Source organism: Rhinolophus sinicus, linkage group LG13 (genome assembly GCF_036562045.2).
Source record: "Rhinolophus sinicus isolate RSC01 linkage group LG13, ASM3656204v1, whole genome shotgun sequence".
Classification (NCBI taxonomy): Eukaryota; Metazoa; Chordata; class Mammalia; order Chiroptera; family Rhinolophidae; genus Rhinolophus; species Rhinolophus sinicus.
In genome coordinates this window covers 37,636,004-37,653,818 of record NC_133762.1, presented here as the reverse complement: position 1 = coordinate 37,653,818, position 17,815 = coordinate 37,636,004, and the positions used below count along the sequence as shown (strand labels likewise).

The following is a 17,815-nucleotide window of genomic DNA, read 5'->3' as shown; positions in this document are numbered from 1 at the left end:
ATGTAGATTAAAGTTTTATAATGTATTAACTTTAAAAAACACACAATATTTTTATAACTTGAGGCTTGAAATGAAATAAAGTGTTCTTATGTAACAAATTAACATTCCAACTATGCAAGTAAAGACTATAATGGAAGGCAAATTGATTATAAGCAACAATGTTTGTTTATTTTTTGACGTTGTTTGAAGTTCTAGAGTCATGTGCTGGATGAGAGATTTGATCTGATGAATCCAACTCAAAGGTCTCGATCTCAAGCATATTTGTAGAATCATTTTTATGCTCATTGATTTAATTTAATTATATATTATATATTTACTTAAATTTTAAGTTTTCTTATACTTTGTCTTTTAGCAGCGGCCCACTATACATATAAAATGAACATTACATGACTAAAAATAACAATTTAGGATTGGCCCGGTAGCTCAGGTGGTTGGAGCGCTGTGCTCCTAACGCTGAGGTTGCCAGTTTGATTCCCACATGGGCCAATGAGCTGTGGCCTGTACAGCTAAGATTGTGAACAACAGCTCTCTCTGCAGCTGGGCCGCCGTGGGCTGCTGTGAGCTGCTGAGTGCTGCCGCGGGCTGCTGTGTACTGCTGTGGGCTACCGTGTGCTGCCATGAGCAGCTGGCAGCCAGCGTGAGTGGCCGACTGGCGACCGACTGCCTCAGCCGAGGGGAGTGCAAGGCTCATCATACCAGCATGAGCCAGGGAGCTGTGTCCTACACAACTAAACTGAGAAACAGTGGCTTGAACCAGAGGGGCACAGGGGGCAGAAGAAGAGGGGGAAAAACAATTTAAATAACTTAATATTCAAAACCATCATGGCAATAGTCATGATCAGAGTAAGAAATCAAAGGCGAGACTTGTGAGATCGTCTTAGACCCATGGACTGCTGCACATGTTCACTTAATGCCCACAAGGGAGTTTTCAAACTGTTCTGTTGTGAATTGGGACCTGTTTTCTTTTTGCTAAGTATATTTGATACAATAGACAGTTGCAAGAATTATAAAAGGAACTCTTGTTCACCAGTTGTTTACATCTTGCCCATTTGCTTTATCATTGTGTGTGTGTTATGTGTATGTAATTTTTTCTGAACCACTCTGAGAGTAAGTAGAAGTTTGCCCTTTTTGTCCCTAAATAACTAAATGTTTATTTCCTAATATCAAATGCAATGTCTTACATAGAAATATCAAAAGTGCTTTTTATAGCTCCTATACCCTGATCCAGTCCAGTTCAATCCAGGATCACACACTGTATTTAATTGTAGTGTCTTTTTAATCTTTCTTATTCTGAAATGGTTCCTCAGGCCTACGTCCCTGCTTCACTTCCTTCCTTCCTCCCTCCCTGTCTCTTTTTGTTTGTTTGTTTTTTTCCATCTTTTCAGTCTTTCTTGATCTTGGCAATTTTGAAGAGTACAGGATGTAAAGAGTGTCCCTCAGTTGTCTGATGTTTTCTTATGATTAGATTTGGATTATGGATTTTTGGCCAGAATACTATAGTAGTGTTACTGTATTCTCCTTCTCCTTCCTCTTCCTCTTTTTCTTCTTTTTGTGTTCTTCTTTTTTTTTTTTCTTTTTTTTTCCCCCGCCCCCCTTGTGTTCTTCTTAAGCCTTCATTTAGGGAGATAACAGTTTGTCTCACTATTGGTAATGTTAAATGTTAACCTTGTTCATTTTGTTTAAGTTGGTCTGCCACCTTACTCCACTGCAGAATTACTGTTTTTTTGTGATCAATAAGTAACTTGTGGAATATATTTTGAGACGATATAGATACCCTGTTTTTCATCAACTTTCTATTCACTAATCTACCAGTGGTGATTTTCTACTTCTGTCATTTTTTTCTGTATTTACAAGTTGACCTCTACTAGAAGGAATAGCTTTCCTTTCTTCCATATTGATTCATTTTTAAAATTCAAAGTTTATATATTATGCTTCAACTCATTACTGCCATTTATTTTGATGCTCAGATTGTCCCACAGTTGACCATGGCAGCTCCTTCTAACTGGCTTCAGTGTCTTTTTGACATGTCCCCATCATTTCTGAGTAGTCTTTGACTTTCTTGTACAAGATGTTGCATGCTTATGTTGTAGTTTCCCTGCTCCACCTTGGGTCAGTTATTTCTCCAAGAAGTCCTGGTTTTAGGAGAAAATGTGGTTTAGAAATCAAGATCTGAATGTAAGATGTGTTCATTGCTATAAGATATCATTGCTTTTAGACCCTCTCAGCAAATAGCTAGGAGTATATGTATGAATGTATTTGTGTGTGTATTTCTATGTCTGTTATTTTCAATATTAAAATATAAACATATAATATAAAAATAAAATTCATGAGTTTATATTGATACCTCCAATTCAAATCAAACACCTTGGGTATGTATATTCTAGTTTTCCTATAGGAGGACATTAATTTTTTTTTTTTTTAAAGATTTTATTGGGGAAGGGGAACAGGACTTTATTGGGGAACAATGGTCAAATTGTTGTCCTTTCAATCTTAGTTGTGGGGGGTTCTGTTCAGCTTCAAGTTGTTGTTCTTTCAGTCTTAGTTGTGGAGGGCACAGCTCAGCTCCAGGTCCAGTTGCCATCACTAGTTGCAGGGGGCACAGCCCACCATCCCTTGCGGGAGTCGAACCGGCAACCTTGTGGTTGAGAGGACAGGCTCCAACCAACTGAGCCATCTGGGAGCTCAGCGGCAGCTCAGCTCAAGGTGCCGTGTTCAATTTTAGTTGCAGGGGGCGCTGCCCACCATCCCTTGCGGGAGTCGAGGAATTGAACTGGCAACCTTGTGGTTGAGAGCCCACGCTCCAACCAACAACTGAGCCATCCGGGAGGCAGCTCAGCTCAAGGTGCCCTGTTCAATTTTAGTTGCAGGGGGCGGTGTCCACCATCCCTTGCGGGACTCAAGGAATTGAACTGGCAACCTTGTGGTTGAGAGCCCACTGGCCCATGTGGGAATCGAACCGGCAGCCTTCGGAGTTAGGAGCACGGAGCTCTAACCGCCTGAGCCACCGGGCCGGCCCCAATTTTTTTTTTTTTTAAACCATCCCCTTTATAAATTCTGTGAAGCAACCAAGTTAGCAGTTGTGTTCACCACTCCTGATATATTGAACTGTTGGTTTCTCATCCTTTATAAATGTTGATGGTGTATCGACTCATGATGTGATCAGTGAGGTAAATGAGTATGTTGGTATCACTTTAAAACTTATGTCACACTTTAATTCCTATTGCCTGAGTGACTTAAGTATTGTCCTGTTCATCCGCCAACTGCATCCATAATTGGCACACTGTTTAAAGAAACCACTGCTTTTATTTTTCTTTGTATTATGGAAAATATCAGATCTAAAAAAAATGGACCCTTGTATGCTTAAGCATCCAGCTGCAGGAATCACCAAGTTGGCTCCTCTTGGAGGAAAATCTAGACAGCATATAAACATCACTAAACATTTCTGTATGTATCTCTTAAAAGATAAGGACTTTCCATAAAAACATAGTCACAAATCTGTTACACCTTGAAAGTTTAAAATAATTCTTTAAATAGCTAGTGAGTCTTAAAAATTTCCAAGTTATTTTCACAGTGTATTTTTCAATTTATTTCTTACAGTTGGTTGGGTCAAATGAGAATGCAAATAAGGTTCACACATTGCATTTGTTTAAGTCTTTTATTTCTCTTTTAATGTGTAGGTTCTCCTCATACTCTTTCCCCACTCCTGCCCCTTTTTCCTACAAATATGGTTGTTGCACAATAAATGTTATCCTATTTTGGACTTTACTAATTTTATTCCTGTGCTGTTGTTAACATGTTCCTGTGTCCCCTCAACGTTCTATACACTGATTGTTAGATCTAGAGGTTCCATCAGATTCAGATTTACTTTTGTTGTCATTAAGTATGCGTCATATAGGTGGTGGTATACTTCCATGAATGTCCATGCATCTGTCATCTCATTTTAGTGGCAATTGATGATTACCTAGATTAATTTTTTTATTAGGGATTTGCAAAATGATGATATTGCAAGTACATGATTTTTTCATTTTAGTTGGATTATTTCAATAGGGATTAGTTTTCACCAAATATTTATCTAGAGGAACAGTTCATATAAGAAGGCAGGTAAAATGCTTGATTCACTAGTTTCAGAATAATGAATTGGTTCTCTAGTGTCCTCCAAAAGGTGATCAATTCATTTTTTATAAGTCTCATGATGAATTTATTAATTTAAGTATTTTGCTGTGTTTAAATCCATTGCAGTTACTATTTTTTATTGATGCTCAAATTATCCGTGTTTGTTAGTGGGAATCTCCTCAGGTTGGCACCTAAGTCGTTTGGACACAACTCCAGAAGTCTTTTGATGGCTTTATTGCTTTCTGATATGACAAATTTTGTACATTGCCTGTTACATACCTGGAGTCAACTTTTTCTAAAGAGTCCTGCTTCCTGTTAGTGGGAAATGGTATTTAGGCCACAGTCCGAGAAGTGAAAGAACCACCTTGTTTTTCCTTTTTAAACAACAGCAAGTATTCTGTCACGCAGTTCCTATGGGTCAGAATTTTGAGGCAGTTTAGCTGGATGGTAGTGGATAGGTATACGAGCCAGGTGATGCTGGCATTGGCAAGAGATTTCAGTTCCTTACGTTGTGGCCCTCTTCCTACGGCTGCTCGAGGGTCTTCATGCCACGGTGGCTGGCTTCTCCCAGAGCATGTGATCCAGGACAGCCAGTAGCATCTTTTGATTCGTTGTCTAGACAACAGAGTATAATGCTCTGGCTGTGGGTCCAGACTACGTGGTTCTGACACTTACTAGCTCTGTGGGTTAAGAAAGTAAGTTACTCAACTCTTTGTGCCTTACTTTCCATAGCTGTAACATTGAGATAATGTAATACCTACCTTAGAGGCTTATATAAGAGGGGCCTTTGTGAAGATTCAGATAATGAGAAGAACAGTTTCTGATACTTAGTGAGTACCCATTGTCAGCACTCAGCCTGCTGCTGCCGCCGTTATTACCACCTCCCCTGGGATGAACTAAAGTCCTGAAACCTAGTCAGTAAGTTGCCCTTGACAGAAATAGTCTTTCTTCCTATTTGCCAAAAATTGCCACGACAGAAAAATTGTTTCCAGATTGCTGATATCCCAGGTATGTTAGAAGATTAAGGGTTAGAGAATTATAGCCTCACTTGTGTGACTATGTGTGTGGAGGATCTTTCATTCCTAATCTGTGTTAATGGAGATTTTAGTGCAGGATATGTGTCCACATAATGTAACCCAGGAAGCAGCCAAGCCTCCCTTCCCTTTAAAAAACTTTTTAAAGTACAAATTCATAGGAAGTTACCGAAAAGAAAAAAGTACAGGGAGGTCCAGTGAACCCATCACCTAGTTTACCCCAATGTAATATCTTGTAAAACTACTGTGTTTCTCCAAAAATAAGACCTAGCCAGACAATCAGCTCTAATGTGTCTTTTGGAGCAAAAATTAATATAAGACCCAGTCTTATTTTAACAATATGTCAGGTATAATATAATATAATTAATATAATATACCGGGTTTTATGTTAATTTTTGCTCCAAAAGACACATTAGAGCTGATTGTCCAGCTAGATCTTATTTTTGGGCAAACAGGTTACAGTGCAGTATCAGTTTTTAATGATCAATTTTCATTTAGCAGAACTTGACTGAGCAGCTATTATATGCTAGGTATTTGGTGGTGTAAGTGATTAAACTCTGACCTTGGCCAGTTCAGTCCTTCTCTCTGGGTGCTCATTGTTATATTTCTAAAAATGTTTTTTATTTTGGTCTTCATTGTTGGAACTTGCATTAGCAGTTTCTTTAATGTTAAACATTATGTTATTACATTCATATTTGCCTTGTTTTAAAAGAATTTTTGCATCGTGTCCCCATCTTTCATTTTATAATCTTTACAGCATCAGAACCATGTTGCCTGCATTGTCTTATTTTAATCACGTGCCAGTTTTGCAGTGCTACCAAGTCTGGATCTGAGAGGCAGCTTGTATGAATCATTTACATACATTTCTGTTTATATTCCCCAAATTAATTTGCAACTTTACATTTTTCATCCAATTACATGTTCAAAGTAAATTTTAATAATTCATTTTATGAAGGTATTTGTCATATGTGTGATTTTAAAACTGGCTCAAAGAGCAGAAGCTTTAAACAATAGCAGAAACCAGACAATATGTAGGACTTTAAATAGTAATTGTTAAACATTTGAATGCTCCCAAAAATATGAGTCTGTGTGTCTATGTGTGTCTCTATATGTTATTCCACTAGGGACTTGCATAGATAGGTTTTGCACAATATCCTTGCTGTTATTGTCAGCCATAAACAAATTACACGTATTTAACAAGTTAATGTCAGATTGGCCAGGAGCCACTGGGAGGTGTGTACTTAGTGACATCAGCTGGCAAAGAGCCCTGGTAACGGGAGGGTTGGAAGGGTTGGAGGGAGGGAGAAAGAGAGACAGAGAGACTGACTGTATCTGGGGATTCTGGCAAGGTGAAGAGCTGGTCTGTTTGGCAGGACCTTCCCATCTGGGATCCATCTGTGTTTCCCTGGAATGGGACAGGCAGCTCTAGTCAGTGAGAAATCGCAGATGTGAGAGAGCTGACACATGTCCAGCTAATGAAAGAAGGAGGAAGGCTGGTTTCGGATTGGGCTTTGAAGATTAGGAGGAGAAAAAGAGGAGCTTTCTTGTATCTATTTCAAATAAATTTGGTATATTAAGAATCTGGATTGTTATAATTGGGCATTTGGGGTAAGTACATTTTAATTTAGTGTTGGGGGCTAAAGGTGGGCAATTCTCTGCCTTTCAAAGCTTTTTACTTATTTAGGATTATGATGATATGAATGTTTTCTGATATTTGATATGAGTTCAGCCTTTAGTTACTCAGTGTTGTTTTGCTGCTTCATTTTGTTCATATTTCTGTTTCATTTTTCGTTCGCCACCTTTGTATTTGAATGCCATGATTTTTTTTAATGGAAACTTTAATCATATGTTATATATGAATTCTTTGGCTAGGAAAGTAGTCCCACAAATATTTCTATAAGGTGTTCCACATTGAATCTTCCTGTGATGTTTTGATGGAAATTTTTTTCTCCGTTAATCATAATGCAAATAGGCAGTGTTTAAAAGATGGCTCAGGAACTATTCCTATTGTCAGATTTTATTTCCATATATTCAGGCGAATTACAACTAAAAGGTATTCCAGTAAAACTAACAGTATCTCTTAATTTTAATGTATTTAACCCCTGTTTTCTTCATTACATTTTACCCCTATGCTGTTTTCTTCTGTTTACTCTCCACATACAAAATAAACAAGTAACGTCAACATCTGACTTGAGTTATGAGTTTGGAGTCATTTTGTCATGCAGTAAATTCACATGCACATAGCGACGGTGTTCACTAGTCTTTGTTACTGTGTGATGCATAATTTAGCTATTTGCTATTTCCATATATTGTATTCATATTTTCCAGGCCTCCAAATCCGGACAGCTATGGGAAGCGCATGGGTTTTGGAGTTACACATATTGTACCGCCATTATTCATTCACTAGTTCTCTGATCTCAAGCTACTTATTCTCTTTGAGTGTCTATTTTGTGCAATTCCTGCCTCATGTCATTACGGGGTAATTTGTCTGGGACATAGAAGGCATACACGTTAGTTTCAGAAGTTTCTAGATGTTCATTATTCTGCTGTGATTGGTTCCTAAGCAATTTGCATTTTTAACTTCAAACCCTCGGGCTAAGAATGGGTCTTGTCTATATAACTAGTTTTCAGGGTACCTACTTCCCAGGTCATCTATATCTGTTACTAATGTGATGCATAATCTTTGTTAAGCCTCACTATGATAATAAATGATTTGGAAAGCATTCTAAATACTGTAATGCAAATGTGCCTCTTATACCAGAACAGACCTTTCAAAAAAATCAACAAACATGAGTGACGTATTGAATTACACTGTTTTGTGACAACACTGTTTAAATTGTATTTTTTGCCTTGAAAATGCTAGTTCTCAAATAGGAACTTTCAAAAACACTTTTATTCCTTCAAGTTCTTCAACCTGCACTTATGCCAGCTGGGTAATCATTTTAAGAGGACGGTACAGTACTGTTATTCAGTTTCTTCAATTTTGTAGTCAGATTTCTTGAGGCTGGGAAGACTTTTAAAATGAACCTTTTTGTAAGTATTCTCTTGTGCCAAATTGACTAAATGATTTAGTAACAATTTTCAGGTTTCTGTTTTGATAGGTGCAGTGTTCATCAGCTTTGGGAACTTATCTGAATATTGGAGAGGATAGTGTTTATACTTAATTTACATGATAATCCGTCAGTGAGCAAGTACTTTTCATTGCACCCTAGGAGACATGCTCCTAGATTGACTGGAAAGAAAAGGACTTGACGGGAAAGTGTAGTGTAGGCTGGGGTCTGTTGTGAAAGGGCTAAAAAGGGATTTGCATATTGCTGTATGTCCATACAGGGAATACTTAGGATGCCAGAGTTTCAAGAAGCATAAAAAATGATAAATAACATACATTGTAAGATGCGAAGATCTACTGAATGCAAATAAAGGTGGTTGATTAAAAGTTCTACTAGCACCACACAGTTCAGGAGAGTGGTTGTTTGTTACTGAGGTAATAACCAAGGGATCTTTGAGTTGGACACTGAAGAAAACGATAGCACTTCCTGAAGACTATGCAAGTATTTGGAGAAGCTTTACTTCTATGAGAAGAGGAAACCTTCTAAACAGGCTTCTAGGAATGACCCAAACAAGGATTTTTGTCATATCAAGGGGCCATGCTAGACTGAAGGTATTTAATGCAATAATATCAATAAACTGGAGATAAGGATAATGACATTTTAATTGTATCTTTGGAACATCAAAAAGAATGCTCTGGAGGTTGAATGAACATATACAAAGTTGGAAGAATTAAAGTGGATCTGAAAGGTTGATTGAATCAGTTCATTGAAGGCATTTTAAGGCCACTCAGTACTAAAAGTGCTCATAAGGCTCAGTGCTGACCTATGGAAAATGTTAGGAAAAGGATCTGAAAGATAATTTAGTCAAATGCATTATTTTATAGATAAGGAAAATGGAGGGAATAGTAGGGGAGTAGAGTTTAATACCTTAGTAGCGCTCTTAGTATCTTAGTAGGTAGCTGAGCTTGGATTTGAATTGTCTTCTGAGTTTCCAGGACATTTACTTTACAGACATTTTGTGATTGCCTGTTGTGTGAGATAATATGGTAAGGGATTTAAGAAAGTCTCACAGAGAAGATAAAATATACATGAATGCACAAAAGTGGGTACGTCCTGGAAATTACTGCCAATTCAGAGAATCAGAACTGTCTTGGAAGAGGTAGCATTTGATTAGAACTTAGGAAGGATTTGGACTCCTCGTGTTTGGAAGAAGCGTAGTGGATGGATGGAAAGGTTCACTTTCCATTAGACTACAGTGCCTTAAATCAGACCTTGTCAAATGCATAGCTACATAGTATTAATTTCTACTGTGTTTTCAGTTATGGGTTGCTGTCTTTCCAAATCCAAGAGTAATTGTTTGCTTCTGAGATACATATCTGTATAAATATACATATCCCTCCTGCCCCCTTTTGTAAAACTTGTGATTTATACCAGGTAGCTCTAATTCAAAAGGTTTCCACTGTGATGGACCGTGTGGGTTGTTTAATTTTCTTTCCAAGTTCAAGTCAGTAAATACAGGAATGAGTGGTGGCTGTATCTTGCAGAAAAACAACTCACTATAACTGGTTTTTATATTCTCACTGGTTGATGGGCTTTCCAAACAGCGGTTAGCTTTTAAGTCCCATGTGGCATCACATTTATTCTGGGAAACTTAAAATGCATATGGATTTACTTTTCTAAAGCATCCCCAAACCTGCAAAAGCAACTTTTTGTGCTTTGTTTAAAGCAACAGCTAGTGGAAATCCTTTTATCATTCAGTCCTGAGCAGCTTGTTAGAGATGCCTGGCCAAGGTGGGTTGCAATTCTGCATATAATATGTATGTACATATACCTGCAATTACTTGTCATAGCTGGAGTTCTGAAGGAAATAGAATATGTATTTTCATTTGGTATGGTCGTTCGGACAAGCGGAAGAAAGGCGGTGAAAAGATCGTGTGTAGGCTTTGGCATTAGGCTGTGTAACCATGAGCTAATTTAACCTTCACCTCTAAGCCCCAGTTTTCTCACCTGTAAAATGGGAATAAAAATAGCTGTTATTGTGGGGTTTAAGAATTAAATTAGAAATAACAAACGTGATACTTGGTGCATGAATACTCGATAACATTTATCTTTCCATGTGATTTTTCTTCCCCCTAAACTAAAAGCCTTAGTTAAAATGTGTTTCTTGTGTATTATGGGTAAGTCTCTCTTCAGACTGACAGGGAACCAGCCATGGTTCCTTAACTAATTCTTAGTCATGGGAGAAGGGCACGTTTAGAGAATGCAGCATCCTTAAAAACTCAAACCTGTTGCTGTGTGGCAAGCTGTTAATGTTTAGGGACCTTGCATTACTTACCCTGCTGGAAGAGCTGGGGGATGGGCCGCTTTGTGGGTGACAGATGTGCCCTCTGCTGCCGGCGGGCGCGTGCCGGCTCTGTCCCTCTGCTCCCAGCACCAGGTGCAGCCATTGTTCTGGCTGGTCTCTCTTCATCCGGCCTCGTCTGTTACTCTGCTCTTTCTAGCTCATTGTTTCTGTAGGAAATTAGCATTAAAAACCCATCTGAAACCCCCATGTCCCTCAACTGCAGGTGACTGTTATTGGCCCCAGCTGCCACCCTTGCGCTTGATTACTTCCATATGGGTCTGTGCAAAGAAGTAGTAGCCATTTATTGATTTCCACCACAACCCCCACCTCTATTACTCAAACTATAATACCCTGAAATCTATTAGACCCCCAATAGGCTGTATAGCTCAGTTGGCACTACAACTGTGATGAACGTTTTACAAGCAAAACTAATTACACCCTCATTCTCCCCCTTTACCACCTCCTACCTAAATATTAAATGAAAAAAAAAAAAAAAAAGCGGTGTCATAAGTGGAATTGTAAATCTTTTAGATGTCTGGAGATGAATCTGTTTCTGAGTAGTAAAGCTTTTAGACTTTGGATGGGCTTTTATGGAAAATTTTAGTCACTGCTTTAAATATTTCATACCACACCCATAACATTCAAGCAAACCATGGCCTAGTGGGCCCCTCGGGTGGGGGAGGGGGACACAATTTTTGGTCATTTGCTTTTTGGTTTATTAAATTTAATCGGGATGGGCAGTATGTTAGGAAAAGGGCGCCTTGTCTAAAATGATATGTTTTGTGGGAAAACTACATGCTCTTAGAATTAGTTAAATCCTTTAATTTTGCATTCTTTTTTGTTTGCACAAATTGTTCCAGTTTATTTATTAGGATAAATACCACAGCGAGGAGGTTGATTTCCTAGACTTTTTTCTTCCTTCATCAGTAAACAAATTAAGTGTGCTATTTTGATTATTGGTCTAAATCAAGATTGTAATCTCAAACAGGTTGCCAGGCATAAAACCCTAAATTGCAATTGTTACTGGCTCCTGATGAAATGTATTGGGACCTTGACAAAGTCACTACCCTTCTCCGTTGCGTTATCTCATCCTTTACAAGTAAACAGCCCCAAAAATCAAGAAGGAGGTAGTTAAGATCTTTTGACTACTGAGTGTTTAGCTGTGAAAACCACTCTTAAGTCTTGAGTTTACAACATTTCAAATTCTGATGTTTAAAGTAGTAATTTTGGTACTTTGAGCTTAGCTACGTGATGCTTATAAGTAATTATGGAACTTAAGGCCACTTCTGTTTGGGGAAATGTCCTTTTGCCTTGCTTCCTTTTCCTTTCTCTTCTGGAATTTGGCGTTTAAAACGATCCTAGAATTTGAAGAGCCCGTGGCAGCCCACATTTTACCTGATCTTTCTGATAAAGGCAAGGTAAAGCTGTGTGATTACATTTAGAACAGGTTAGGATGTATAGTTTCTGAAGAGTCTTTTGAGAGCTTTTTAACTTGCCCCCTCATTTAAGCAGTGGAGAAATGCAAAGTCAGGTCAGTAAAGGGGAGAGTTGAGATTCGAAACTGAGTCTTCTTTGCTTTCATTTGAAGTTTGGAGCTAGTAAAAGTTGGGATTCATTGTAAGCGTGATATGGCTATAGATACTGTTTTGAAGTGTGTACATGTGTTTTTAGTTTTTCTTTTTGGTGCTCATGAAGAATGGGGTTTTCCTTTAGTGGCCTGTCTGACAAGAAATATGGTTCTTCTTTATTCTGTCATGCTAGGCACTGTGGAAACAAAGTTGAATAGGAAAAGGAGTTTGTATCTAGTGTGAGACTAATTTTCTATTTACCCCCAGGAATGGTATGAGATAAGTTGTCCCATACCATTTCTGGTGCTTGTGCCTTGATGAGGCCAACAGCGCTTTTTGTTTTTGTTTTCGCGTTTTCACAAGCAAAGCATTCTTCTGGTGCCCCCAACTAGAGAAGAGAAGCATGGCAAATAGCCAGGTGTACTTTGATTGCCCAAATAACATTTATGGTAGAGTTTCTAAGACAGGGCTGGGACTAAGGTGAGAAAAATGAGGTACCTAGGGGAGAAACTTGAGGCACTCATTGCAAGGGTCAGCCCTGCACTTAAATTTTGGGCTGTCGGCACCTCCCTTGCCTCATGCCCATCCCGGCCCTAATCTTCAGTAGCGTCTAAAGTGGGAGGAGGATGGCAGGCTCGGTGTAATTGATCTAGAAATGTTATTTTCCATCTTTATTTTGGAGAGCGAATAAAATTAAAGTGTTTCCTTCTCTTTTCAGCCAAGGGAACCATCTCTAACACCTGATCTTCTAAAAGTGTTTGGAGGAGGGGCCAGGAGAATCAGTGATTTGTCTTGGGAATTTTGGTTTTTGGAGACAATTTCAAACACCATGATACACATTTTTGAAGGTCCTGCAACTTTTGGGGGTTCTTTTTAATGTGCCAGTTTATTTTCTCACATGTTGTATACACAAATCAATATATACACTGAGCTGGATAAATGAAAATAGTGGGTGAGTTTGAAGATAGACATTAGAGGATATTCCGTACTCTACATTTTCTGCTTTTTTGGGGATAATTGTTTAATACCTTTTAACTGCACTCAGCAATTTAATCTTTCTGTGGCTTTAACCACATCTATATGCTGATGACTCCCAAGTTTATGTCTTTGAATCATATTTGTCTTTTGCGCTCAGAATTATCTTACTGCCTAATAATGAACATTTCCATATGTGTCAGAGTTATTGCGTTCAGACATGCTATAGCTGTACTAATTTTTCAGTCTTAACCAGGTTTTAAGAAAGATGTGTTAAAACCTTCCACTCTGATTGTGTTTTTCCATTTTTCTTGCAGTTCTGTCAAAATTTCATTTTTGAACCTGTGTTGTTGGGTACATACTTTTTTCAGGATTCTTATATTTTCCCCATGAATCACTCCTTTATCGTTTAGATAATGACCCTTTTTTTGTCTCCAGTGGTGCTTTTTGAATTAAAGTATTTTCTCTAATATTAACATTGTTAATTGATTTGACTTTTTTCATCATTTTTTCGTAAACTTTTAGTATCATTATGGTTTAGACATGAGTGTTAAGAATATCACATGCTTGGATTTTGTTTGTTGAATTCAATTTAAGAATATTCTTTTACTTGATAACGTTGGTCTATTTATATTCAATGGGTTACTACTATATTTGGACTTACTAGTATCACTTTAGTTTTTTAATTTTTCCTTTAGTTCCTTTCTTTTCTCTTTTCCTTGGAGATTGAAAATTGTTTTCTATATTTCTTTTTGTTTGGATGTTACATTTCCATTATTTGATGGTTATTCTTAAAAATTTAATATGTACAGTTAAAGTCTGAAATAGTAATTCACATACCTATTTTTCTTTTAGAGATCTTAGAACGCTTCGAATTCAGCAACTTCTCTTAATATAGTGCTACTGTCTAGAATTTTATTTCCACTTTGTGTTTTAAACTCAGCCACTAGTCAAATGATGAATAATTACTGTTATTTTTATAGCCAATATTAATTTAGGTTTACCAATATGTATCAAATTATCTGCTCATATTTCATCTTTGTAATTTTTCCTTCTAGGTTAATTTTCCTTCCTGCCAAAGTACCTCTGTTAATAGTTCTTAGAGAAACAATCTGTGCGGGGTAAACTCTTTTTGTTGGTCTGAAAATATCTGTATTACACTTTTACTTGAATGATAATTAACTGAGGTGAGAGGGTAAAGGCCAACAGTGATTTTTCCATCAGCACTTGGAATTGGTGATTATTGTTCTGCAAGTGTGAAGTCAAGTTGGTTTTTGTTCCTTTGTCAGTTAGATTTTTTTCTCTCTAGCTGTTCTCAAGATTTTCTTCTTTGGCTTTGGTGTTCTTCAGTTACACTCTGATGAGGTAAGTTGTGGATTTATTTGTGGTCCTCAGGACTTAGTATCCTCCTTTAATCTGAGGATTCAGGCCTTCAGTTCTGGAAAATTCTTGTTTATGAATAGTGTCCCTTTTCCCCACTCTCGTTTGTTCTGCTATCTCTTTCTAGAATTTGTGCTAGATTTATGTTGGTCCCTCTTATGCTGTTCTCCATGTTTCCTATCCTTTTTTAAAAAATATTTTTAATTTTTTACCATATGTCTTTGTACTGCATTCTAGGTGATTTTCTCACTCTATCTTCTAACACTTCTTCTAACACTCCTTCATTTTTTATTTATTTTTTATTTTTTATTGGGGAATATTGGGGAGCAGTGTGTTTCTCCAGGGCCCATCAACTCCAAGTTGTTGTCCTTCAATCTAGTTGTGGAGGGCACAGCTCAGCTCCAAGTCCAGTTGCCATTTTCAATCTTTAGTTGCAGGGGGCACAGCCCACCATCCCATGTAGGAATCGAACTGGCAACCTCGGCGTTAGGAGCACGGCGCTCCAACCACCTGAGACACCTTCATTTTTAAACTCTGATATGCTCATCAAAATGTTTTTTTGAACATTTCCTTTTTAGAAATTTTATTTAATTCTTATATAAATATGCTTAAAAAAAAAAAAAACTTGGGTTGTGCTTCCATTATTTTTTATCTCCTTAATCACTTTTTAAAAGTTAAGATTGAGGTATAATTTATACATGGTAAAATTCACCCTGTTAGATGTACAGTTTTATGAATTCTGACAAACATGTACAAACATGTAGCCACCATCACAATCAAGGTATAGAACATTTCCATCACCCCAAAAGAGTTCTCTTGTGCCCCTTTGTAGTCAGTCCCCCTCTCCCCTCATCTTAGTCCCTGGCAAACACTTATCTGTTCTCTGTTCCTATAGTTTTGCCTTTTCCAGAACATCATAAAAATTGAACCATACGGTATATAGCCTTTCGTATCTGGTTTCTTTCACTTAGCACAACACATTTGAGATTCGTCCATGTTGTTGCATGTAACAATTATTTTTATGGCTGAGCAGTATTCTATTATGTAATAAAATGACCAACCTTTACAGTTTGTCCTGCTCCTAGGAGACCCCTCAGTTTTGCATTTCCACATAAATTTTAGAATAAAGCCTGTAAATTAGATAGCATTAGCATTGATTATTTTGGTAATTGTACTGTGGTTATATAAGTGAATATCCTGTCTCTTAGCAACTACACACTGAAATATTTAAGGATAAGGGGGAATGATGTCTTTAGCTTAACTCTCAAGCGGTTTAAACAAAAAAGTAGGTAAGTAGGTAGCGTGATGGGTGGGTGGGTGGGTGATAGATAGATAATGAGAAAAAGAAATAGATACGTTAATTAGCAAATTTGGGTGAATGGTGTCAAGGGAGTTCTTTATACTGTTCTTGCAAATTTCAGATTTTTAAAAAATTGTTTTTATGTTGGGATAAAAGAAAGAGTACCAAACAATAGATTCCATTAATAATATAAAAGAGGATATGATAGTGAATGGTCAAGTTAGGGCTGTCTTTAGCAGTAAACTGAGCTGTTGTCTGAATGACAATAAATAAGTAGTCTGTCTAGTAGATGTCAGATGGAAGAATATTCCAGACAGAAAAGCAGTGCAAAGGTCCTGTGGTGGGAATGAGCTTGATAGGTGCAATGAATAGAAAAATGGACCGTGTAGTTATAATGCAGTAGAGAAGAGAAGAGGATAAAGAAGATAGGACACAACTCCTATAAAGCTCTGTAAACCATTGTGAGGAATTTGGATTTTATTCGAAGAGTGATGGGTAACCATTGAAGGGTTATCAGTGGGGTAATAATTGTCATGGCCTCTGGCAGGCTGTGAAAGAATTCACGAGGCACAAAGGAATAGAAGTCACCAGTTTCCCCAAAATAAGACCTAGCTGGACAATTAGCTCTAATGCGCGTTTTGGAGCAAAAGTTAATATAAGACTTGGTCTTACATAATATAAACATAACATAACATAACACCATATGTTAATTTTTGCTCCAAAAGATGCATTAGAGCTGATTGGCCAGCTTGGTCTTATTTTCAGGGAAACATGGTAGAAAGTTTATTCAAGAAGAAAAGCACCAGCTGAGAAGCCACTGGGGGCAGAGTCTAGACAGAGCAGACAACTGCGCCGATCTTCAGGTTAGCCTTTCTTACATAGGAAAGCGTAGGTAATTTTCTTCCAGAAGAGGATGTGATGTATAGTCTGAGGTCATTTGACATATAGATTGAGGTCATTTGGTTGACATGCACAGGTTATATAACTGATTTCTTTCTGTTCATGCTCTTACCCAGAATACATACAGAAAAACCCACGAGATGGGGGCCAAGCCATAATGTTCACTTTATTCTAATTGTATTATAATAAGCCTGGAGTTCAGGCTAAGGGCAGGCTCCAGCAGGCTTTAAAACTAGACAATTCTGGTCAAGGTCTTATCTCCTTTTTCTAGGGGTGTTTCGACAAATTTATCTTAGGGCCTGAGCCTGGGCGGTCTCTGGAGAGTGGGTGCTGGTTGAGCAAAGTACTGATCACCTTCTACTAATCCCCCTTGGGCTCACTTTTTGTTAACTCTTTTTCTGCCTCATCAGTAATATCTGATTTACATTTATAAAGGTCACTCACTCTTCTTGTGGTATAGCGAAAGAATTGTATGGGGGCATGGCTGAAAGCAAGACCAGAAGTAAAAAATGATAAGTTTGTATTAGGTTCGTGGCAATGGAAGATAGAAAGATGGTTTGGTATGTTTTGGAGGTAGGTTGAGTTTCCTGAAGTTGTTGATAGGTTGAATGTTGAGAGAGGCAGAAGACTGATTTCAAATAATTGGCACATGTGACCTCATTGTGATTCATCCATCCACCCATCCTTTATTATTTATTTATTTTCCATTCATTTTAATATTAAGTTTCCAGTGGGTGCCAGGTACTGTTTTAGGCATTGAAGTTACATTAGTGAACAAAGCAAAGACTCTACCCTCGTGGAGATTAAATTCTGGGAGAGACAGATATTAAAGATAATTAATAAGTAATATGTATGTAGTTTAAAATATATGTGTTACATATATTTTAAATGTTTGTAAAATATATATATATGTTACAAAATGATATATATGTTACAAAAATGAGCGGTGCTAAGGGGAAAGGGAAAGGATTTAAGATCCATGTCAAGCTGAGGAAGGCATACAAAGGGTAGTTAAGGAGGATCCCTTCGGAAAAGGGGATGATTTTGAGAATGCAAGATGATGGATGTAAAAGGTTCAGCACGTTTTGTGGCACATTGTGCTTCCGGCCTTTTGAGTACATATTACGATGAAGATTGAGGATGATAGTTCC

The 17,815-nt window shown here is 37.6% G+C and overlaps 1 protein-coding gene across 3 annotated transcripts in view; it reads left to right on the top strand.

Annotated features, from left to right (window-relative positions):
- Positions 1–17,815, top strand: part of CBFA2T2 (CBFA2/RUNX1 partner transcriptional co-repressor 2) — a 130,591-nt gene that overhangs the window by 45,330 nt on the left and 67,446 nt on the right. The window contains exon 1 of one of the 3 annotated variants that reach the window (XM_074317917.1): positions 6,474–6,755. The exons of the other annotated variants lie outside the window; for them this stretch is intronic. The gene's annotated coding sequence lies outside the window, so the exon portion shown is untranslated. Of the gene's footprint in view, positions 1–6,473; positions 6,756–17,815 lie in introns of those variants that run through there. 3 annotated transcript variants of the gene reach the window in all.